Source organism: Suricata suricatta, chromosome 16, assembly GCF_006229205.1.
Source record: "Suricata suricatta isolate VVHF042 chromosome 16, meerkat_22Aug2017_6uvM2_HiC, whole genome shotgun sequence".
Lineage (NCBI taxonomy): Eukaryota > Metazoa > Chordata > Mammalia > Carnivora > Herpestidae > Suricata > Suricata suricatta.
In genome coordinates, this window is record NC_043715.1 from 38,499,654 (window position 1) to 38,509,219 (window position 9,566).

Consider the following 9,566-nt stretch of genomic DNA (forward strand, 5'->3'; position numbering starts at 1 on the left):
TATATAGAGTCACATGGTAACTCAAGACAGAACGTTGACCCAATCAGGAGGCACCAGGTTTTATCAATATATTATATATCCTTTTCACAGGAGTCAGGTGATAGCCACATGGCATGACCTCTAGACCTAATTGTAAGCCTTGAATGCCCAATACAGCCTTCACAGAAGCTTTGGAAAATGCTCAGAACTGAGCCTCGTCAGCAAAGATTCTGGTTTCATCAGCTTGGGGTGGAAATGGATGTAGGAATTCTCATCAAGTTCCTGGTGATTCTAACATTCAGACAGGGTTGAGAATGGCCATTCTAGACCAGCAAGTCTCAGACATTTGGTCTCGAACTCTTAAGGGTGTAAACATTCTGAAAGTTATTGAAGACCCCTAAGTGCTTTTGTTTAAGTGGACCATTCGAAATCACAACTAAGGACATTTTAATACATTCACTTAATAATCTATTTAAAAAGAACAGTAGGCCCATTATATACAAACATATCTAGAATGTTTTCATGAGAAAAATAACAATATGTTCAAAAAATTAGTGACAAGAGTGGCGTCATTGTACATTTTTGCAAGCATCTTTTGTGATTGGCTTAATAAAAGACCGCTGAATTCCCATGTCTGCTTCTACACGCAGTCTGTTGCAATATGTTGTTTTTGTTCAAATCTATGAAGAAAATCTGATCTCAAACAGCTCTGTGGTTGGAAAAGGGAGGTGTGTGTTAACACCCCTTTGAGATAATTGTGGATAATCTTCTTTGATACTACACCAAAACGCAGTAACTGGTAGTTTCTTAAAGGTTAGTTGCAATGTGGGAGCGGAAAATATGTGAACTTTTTGTATTGTGTGACATTCAGACCCACGGAGTTATCTTGTTACTTGACTGAACTGCTCGCCCTTGCACAGTTTTGTAACAACAAGATGTGGTCACTTGAAAAATATCAGTCCAGTGAGATATGCAGATCTTTCCACATTGACACGATTTATTATACAGTATTTAAAAAAATCATGTTCATTAGTACCTCTTTAAGTATTGGAAAGCTGTCAAGCCCACGGTGGCTGATACAAGATTTTCAAAATTCTTGAAAGCTTGAATTTTTATCACTGGCAACAAATACTGTCAGTTATTTTCCTGGAAGTGACAGGATTCATTTGTTCATTTTCCAGACAATGTCTGCCAAATAGTCAAGTTTGAAGAGCCATAGTTTGTCTATCGGTTGTTCTTTCAAGTACAAGTGGAGCTCCATGAAGAAAACAGCTAATCCAGCTCGCAAGTCATGAGGCTGACCAGGTGCTTCTCCTTAGAGGTTTCAACATGGGGCAGGACCGCTCCACGCGCTGTTACCTCTCACCGAACGTTTACAAGGACTCTGTTCAAGGACTGGGACTTAATAAAATTAAGGACTCTCAAGACTCTGACATGTATATTCTTTATTTCTCCAAATTCAGGATCTTTTTAATATTACATTTAATAATGCATAAACATTCGCATTTATGTGCATACATATACATTTATTTTTAATTGTGGCAAAATACCCGTAACATGAAATTTACCATCTTGTGCAGTTTTGAGTGCACATCTATACCGTTGTGCAACCTTCACCACCATCCATCTCCAGAACTCTCTTCACCGTGTAAAATGCAAACTCTATTCCCGTTAAACACTAACGTCTCATTCCCCCGTCCCCTGAGCCCCTGGCCACCACCATTCCACCTTCCACCTACTAATTTGACTATTCTGAGTGCTTTGTATGATTGGAATCGTACAGTATTTGTCCGGTTACGATTGACTTATTTCACTCTACATAATGCTGGGTTGTCACATGGGTCAGAATTCCCTTTCCCGTGAAGGCTAACAACACACCATTGTAGGCCCATGCAGTGCAAAGCACCTTCCTAAGTGGAAGTGGCTTTTGCTGTCTCTGCACACGGGTGGCTGAGAGGAACACAGCGCGCCCACTACCACAGCTGGGTGCCATCCCTTCATTCACGCAAAGGCCCCATTGGTGCACCCACCATGGGCGCAAAATGAAAAGGCAAATAACGTCTTCATGTTATTAGGAAGATAACTGTGGCTTCTCAGGCCCTCAGAGAGTCTCAGCAAGTTTGTAGATCGGGATCTATGCTGAAGTTTCCATCTGTGTTTACTGATTTTTACATGAGGGCCGTAGACCACAGGGATTATATGGTGAAGCAGAGAGGCTTTGAAAAGAGGAAAGAGAAAAAAGGAAGAAAGGAGCATGCTTATCAGAGCCTGATAGCCCAGAGAAAACCATCATTGGCATTTAGGTGTCTTTTCTTCTAATATTTTCTTGTAAGGGCCGTGTTCCTTAACTGCTCGGCCGTTAGAATGCTAGAAAGCAGGGCGTGGGCTAAAGATACTTTGCTGGACCGATATTTTTATTCTCTCTATAAGCTCCATAAGGACAGGAGACAGCTAAATTCAGGGCTGAGCCAGAATTTTGAAATGCAAATCTAATTAATTCTGTAGAAATATTTAGAGAATATTTGTCTTTTCGTTGTTTGTTCCCTGCCATCTTGGTACAGGGAGCGTGAAGGTCCCTAACATTTTATCTTTGAAGGTCTTGTTTTTAAAATGTGGGGAATGCTAGGCTCCCATGGACTGGGGGGTGATTTCGTGCGTAACCTCCACTTAGTGCCTAGCGAGGGTGTGGCATGGAGTGGGGGCACGTCGTGTGTGCGTTGTCTTCTCATAAATACTATTGTAAATAACAACAGTATAGTAAGACTTCTTAGCACCCCTCCATCTAGCTCACCCATCCAGTGGTATGAGAGGCTGACTCTGCCTCCCCCACTTAGACGAGGAAGTGCAGGTTCACACATGATGAACCTGCCAGAGCTTCAGGACGCAGACGCAGGACCCCCAGTGGCCAGCTCTACCAAGGGGGCACCTGAACAGGATCCCTGCATAGCTCACTTTCCAGTGTCATCAGACCCCCACCAGCCCATTTAATCTGCCCTCCACTTGCTCTTTCTCCTTTAAGGAGCATCTGGGTGGCTCAGTTGGTTGAGCGTTCGACTTTGGCTCAAGTCATGATTTTGCGGTATGTGAGTTTGAGCCCTGCGTTGGGCTCTGTGCTGACAGCTCAGAGACTGAAACCTGCTTCCAATTCTTTGTCTCCCTGTCTCTTGACCCCTTCCATGCTCATGCTCTCTCCATAATAAATAAACGTTTAAAATATATATATTTCTCCTTTAAAATGACTCACATTTTTAAAAGAAATTCAAATGGCCACCATCAAAGTAAAATGAGCATTATTTGCCATGGAGAGACATGTATAGCTATTTTTTAAAATTTTTTTGTGCTTTATTTTAGAGTGTGTGAGCAGGGAGAGGGACAGAGGGAGAGAGAGAGAATCTTTTTTTAAAGTTTATTTATTTTGAGAGAGAGAGAGAGCATGAGCACAAGCGGGGGAGGGGAAGAGAGCGAGGGAGAGAGAGAGAAATCCTAAGCAGGCTCTGAGCTGCTAGCACAGGGCTCGAGCTCATGAACTGGGAGACCATGACCGGAACCATAATTAAGGGTCGGTCTCTCAACCGACTAGCCATCTCGGTGCCCCTATTTCAACAAAGGGTGTTTTCCTCTACATCGCTTAAAATCACCTTGTGATGGCTTCAGAGCTCCCAGTTCTAGGGAGACCACGGAGGCTCCAAGGAGCCTGTAGAGCAAGGCTGGAAACATCTGGAGCTGTGGCAACAGCTGAGGGCTCTTATGAGATGGATACACAACTCGGCATGTGACATCATCTGTGTTCCTGCAACTTAAATCCTACCCAGTCCAAGCCTTCAAGACACACACAAATATTTACAGGTGTCCATTCTGGGCATAGCAGGGGCCTGTGTCAGAGAAGGTGAGGCACACAGAATGGAGTGAACTATTCCGCAGAACAGGGAGCTGGGATGGAGAGGTCGAAAGGAGGACACAGCGCAGAGGCAGAGAGGACACTCTTGGTATTCTGTGCAATGGGAGAGGTGACCCCCACTGACTGGGCAACAGAGCTGAGTGTCTTTGGGTCCCCTGTGCCCTGAGACATTGCCGGACAAGGACAACCCTTCCTTCATGAGGGCTTGAGGTCAATAGCACCCCCTACACCAGTCACCCATCATGGCCTGACCATACCTGCTACTGTCATTGAATTTAGCAAGAGAGACTATGCTGCTCTATCTGGGAGGGCAATCTGGGGCCCCCGACCCTGCAAGAAAGGGGCAGGGGCTCATCTCTTTGGGGATCTCAATGTGGGTGGGGCCAGAGGACCAGTTTTGACAGGAATAAGACAAGCAAGTGGCAGAAGGAGCATTAACCTGTGTTCTCCACTGCACCTGCTCCCAGAGCCTTATAAAGGGACTCTTAATTCTCACAAAACAGTAAGCAGATGTTGTCCTCTTAATAAAACACCAATCTTTAAAACCCATCATTCCAGCCAAATGCCATGGCCTTCCCTAATAAACATGGAAGGCAGTGTGGCCAGCTGGATTAATTAATACCCACAGGTTCCTGACCTTTTCCTGGCCACGTGGACAATAGCTGCCCCCCCAAGACAGATGACCTGCTCACAGGCCTTCTTCCATGACGTATGTGTCCTCCTCATGCACGAGGCGAAGGGCCAGGATCCAGTCCCCGGTCTGGCCCACTTTCTGTTCAGTGCAGACAAAAATAAAAATACAGCTTGCCCTCCCTTGGCCTCCCCCATCGCACCACCAGACCTTTATATGGAACACAGCATTTTCAAGAACCAGGGAAATCTTACTGTCTTGTATTGAAAGAGGGTTACTTCATTATCTTTTTCCTGAGCAAATTTCCTACCTGACTTCCACCCAGGAAATAGCACCCATGGTCTCTTTCTCCTACTTGTTAGAGAAAAGCATCATCGGAGCCAGGGGCTTGGCTAGCGGGTTGGCAAGTCTGTGTCTCTGTGCGTATGTCCAGCATAGGCACTGCCTCCAAGTGGGACATTTGAAGAGTCCTCTAGTCGTGGGCAGGCAGGAGAATCCTCAGACTATGAAAGAGAAACCCATGATTCCTGTGGTTCCCATGTAAACTACACCTCCCTCAGAGCTGCCTACACAGGCACCAGACCTTTATCAGCAGGAGGCCCTGTCCTATTGTCTTCTAATTCATACTAAAATATGAATGGCCATCCCAAGCATAATGGAGAGTAAGGCAGGGAGGGCACAAGGATGAAAGAAAGTATCTCACTTTGCTATATTAGATTGCCCTATGTTCTGATATCACAGCCTGAAGCCACTGAAAGATAAAAAAAATCATTTGTACCATTCAGAAACATAATAGGAAATGAAACTTGCAAATACATGAAACCAGCTATGGAAACTATAAAAACATACATTCCGGAACTATTTGACCTGGGGCAGCATGAACATTGCTACTGTTTGTGGTCAGGCTAGAAAATCAAATTAGGAAAGCATATGAGCCTCATCTTGTGGGCAACCCCTTCCTCTAACGTGGGTGGGCACAGGGGAGTGTTCGAGATGCTGCGAGAGTCTGGGTTCAAATCCCGATTACATCACCCCTAACAGCTACTTGGTCTTGATCAACTAAGTTCAACTTCTCTGTTTTAGTTTTTTCTCCCATAAGGTGGGTATCATCATAGTGTCTACCTCATAGGCAGTCATGAGGATTCTTGAGCTAAAACATAAATAACACCGTCTGACTCCCATTAAGCCATACCTATCGCTGCACTTTGGACTGCTGCAGAGCAAACTCTTTATAAATGAGAACCCAAACTTTCAAAAGAAACCTCTGTCTTCATGGGGCAGGGACCATCCTCCTTCCAACTGCCGCCTCCTATCCCAGCAACCCTCCCCTCTTCCACCTGCTCACCAGGTGGTCCCCTTTACTGGGACCTTCCTGCGGAGGCTGGTGAAGGAGGGCTAGCCTTGTCTCCTGCCCCTCCTTCCAACCCGAGAGCTCAGACAAGGGACTGGACACTCTGAGGGGGGCTTCCTCATCTGCTCTGCTACCCAGAAGGAAGTAGCGGGTATATATAAATGCATGGTTCTGGAAACTTGACCCTCTAAGCCTTCCGATTCCAGGGTCACAATCAGAACCTCTGGAGTGGAGCCAAGGGATGTGTGTGTTTTAGAAATGGAGTCTTCCCAGAGGACCCTGATCATCTGCCCAGCTCAAGACACCTGGTTTAGGATACCATAACCAGGAGGAATGATGGTCATGGTCTTGAAGACAACCACTGCTGCCTACCCCGCCATGCCTGTGCCAGCTCCCCCTGCAGGGGTAGCCCCCCCATCCACCACACAGCTCCCCACACCCATTGGCTCTAAATCCTTAATGGAGAGACTTCCAGGAAGCCACAATGTCATCCCCGTTACGTTTTACAAGTGCCCAGGGCAAAGACAACCACACAAGAATAAGACCATCGTGCTCAACAAGCCCCAGAAAAGGGCCATGCTTCTTGCTATCATCCAGACTTCTTTTGCGCTGGCTGCCAGGAAGCTCAAAAAAATAAGATTGAACTAGAGCAACTTTAACTAGAGACACATCACCCATGTGTTATGTTTGTTTATCTGTTGTACACAGGACCATTATTCATTATTCGTTTGCTTGTTTCTATTTCAAAAGCATTACTGAGATATTCTATTAAAAATGTAGATGTGTCAAAAGTGAATTAGCAGAGTTCCCTGGCAAGAGTGAGAAAATCCCAGAGCTGCTGAGAAGCAGGATGTGAGAGCACAGCCTTGCAATGAGCCAAGCTTCAGTCTAGAAGTTTCAGGAGACCGATGTTGGAGTGGATAGTTCGTAAGTTCCCTCAACCCCAGACTGGAGGAATAACAGAAATAAAGGAGCAGGGGCAGATGGGTCCTGAGTGAGAACACCCAGGTTCTAATCACAGCGGGCCACATGGCAGCAACAGCATCTTCCAGTGCCTCAGTTATCAGACCTCAGAAACGGGATCGAGTGAGAACAAACAAGCCAACTCCCCTTGGGTATCTGCTGTTGGGGGGGTCACCACAGGGGCCATGTGGGATAAAGGACCCCAGTCTTCCTTGGAAAGGACCATGTTTTCATAAGGATTTCACCTTCATCTCTCCCCCTGATACCTGAAGACCCAGCTTAGGAAGAACTCATTGGAAGAATCCTTAAGTGGCACTCTCCTCTCTAGGTTTCCGTTTCCTCTGCCCACAAAGGAAAGACTAAAAAGTCCTGGTCCACATGCCCAAGTGGGTGGTGAGCCAAAAATGACACCAGCTCACATTGTCAGCCTTTCACATTCACCCCTCACTGCAGCCACAGAAAGTCAGAGCTATGATTTCTTATCAACACCTTTTTAGAAGGAAAAAGACTGGGGTACAGAGAACTTGAGAAATGACCAACGGTCACACAGCAGTGCATTCCCAGGCAGTCTGGCCCCAGAGTCTTGCTCCTAACTGTACTTCTTCTGCAGTGACAGCGGGGTGGGAAACACCAACAAAAGGAAAAGCTTCTCTGTGCAAAAGGATGCCTCCTTCAGGTCAGCAGTGCCCTGAGGGGACTTGTGCTCCTGGATGGTGGCAGGACCCCAGGGGGTGGCACCAAGGGCAGATGTTGCATCTGCTGGTGACTGTCAGGGCTATAGATGTCAGGGTCATCTCCACCTTTCCTGGTTTGGTCAGATGTAACCGAGAGACACTCCAGACATCAGCAAAGCCCACGCAATGACAGGGGTGAATCTCCCAGATGCTGGGTTGAAGATGGATGACAGGCACAGAGATCACGTGAGTGAGTGAATCTGATGAAGTCCAAGAGCGGGCAAGGCTGACCCATGGCGAATGTGCATCAGGAGAGAGGGAAGACCCCTGCAGGGTGCTGGCAGGGGCGGGGGTATGATGGGGTTTTCTGGCACTCTGGTCCTTAACCTGGGTGTAGTTACACAAGAGTGCCCTGTTTGTTGAGCGGGGCCCTGTTCAGTAGAACATTCCACCATAATAAATATCTGCCAAAGGGGTGCTCAGCTTCCCATAGGCAGAGGCAACAGGAAGGCTGGAATTCAAGGTGTCCATTGGTGTTGGCACCTTAGTCAGCACCAGTTCTAAATCCTTTAAGGAATAAATAACTCAAGATATCAAATGTATTCTTTCTTGGCTTCCACACGATGGACTCAATGGCCCCCCTTGCAAGATGCACAGACAAGTTTCAAAACAAAGAGGACACCAGCAGAAGCTAGCAGCGCACATTTCCCACTGGACAGACCATCTCTCTGCCCAGATCGTCAATTAAAGAATTGTGTGATGGTTTGGTTAACGTTCAGTGAAGCTGGGATGGAGGCTGGTGTGCATGCTGCAGGAACACAAGAGGTGTTCTAGAAATACTGAGAGCAGGAAAGGGTGCCTAAGTTCATATTCATCCTTATGGCCTTTGCAGAGTCTCCCTGTTCTCCTTCTGTTCTTCCTGGCTCTCTCTCTCTCTCTCTTTCTCTCTCTCTCTCTCTCTCTCTCTCACACTCACACACACACACACACACACACACACACACACACACACACACTGATCAAGGGGCCCCAGCAGCAGCCTCCGACCACTTATGTTTCTCCAAGAGACACTAAAGGATCCTGTGCCTCCTGTTCCCCAGATGTCCTGGCAGTGAGCGTGCTGGCCGGAGCCTCAGGACGGGACAGGACAGGAGGGAGGAGCCCTAGCAGACAGCGCCCCACGCCCTTGCACAAGACTTCCGATCAGGTGGCTCTTCCCGTCTGGGCATCTCTGCAGCCTCAGGGACTCCCCATCCCCCGGGCAGGAAAACAAGCCCCAGTGGCTTGGACTTCCTGCTTCCTAGATGCAATTTTTGCCTCTCTTCTCCAAGTATCTATAGCTCTGGAGTCCCCCGTGGGATTGGCAATGTCTCCACGTCTCCTCTGAAACCTACAGGAGCAAACATAGGCCGTCCCCCCCATTTGTGCGGGTGTCCCCCATCTTATCTTTTGTGTTGGAACTCCTGCCTCTCCCTCATCACCCTACAGCTGTTTTGGTGGGTTCTGCCCTCTTCTCTGCTCCCTCAAGGAGAACATTCAGCCATGGGTGGAGAGAGGCCCAAGGAAGCAGGACATCAGCCCACCTCCTAGGAGCTCTGGGGCTGCGAGCAGACCCTGCCCCAGCCAGCAGACCTGCTCTGCCTCCTCTTCCCTTCACAACTGCCTGTTGCACCCCGTGTTCCGGAGCCCCTCTTGCCCCTCTCAGCACCACTGTGATTGGGAGCTCCACTGTGGGACGGCCAAGTTTATATGCTGTCAGCCACTTTATGTCCCCCATAACTCTGCCTCCCAAGCCCTCCTGTGCATGTGTTTAATTTTTACAATCAAGAAGACAAATGGGGAGAGTGGCAGCCCAGACAGCCCGGAGGGTTGGGCTCCGGCCCTGCTTTGCCAGAACCTGGGCATGAATTCCATCAGTGACCTGAGGTTGTATTTTATGCAGAACACCCCAGTGGTTTTTAAACCTCCTTAAACTTTTGATGACTGAGATAAAAGAGAAGGAGGAGGCTGTGTAAATATGGAGCCACTATAGGGGCAGAGCTGCCCGGACCTCTATGGGGTGGGAGTCAG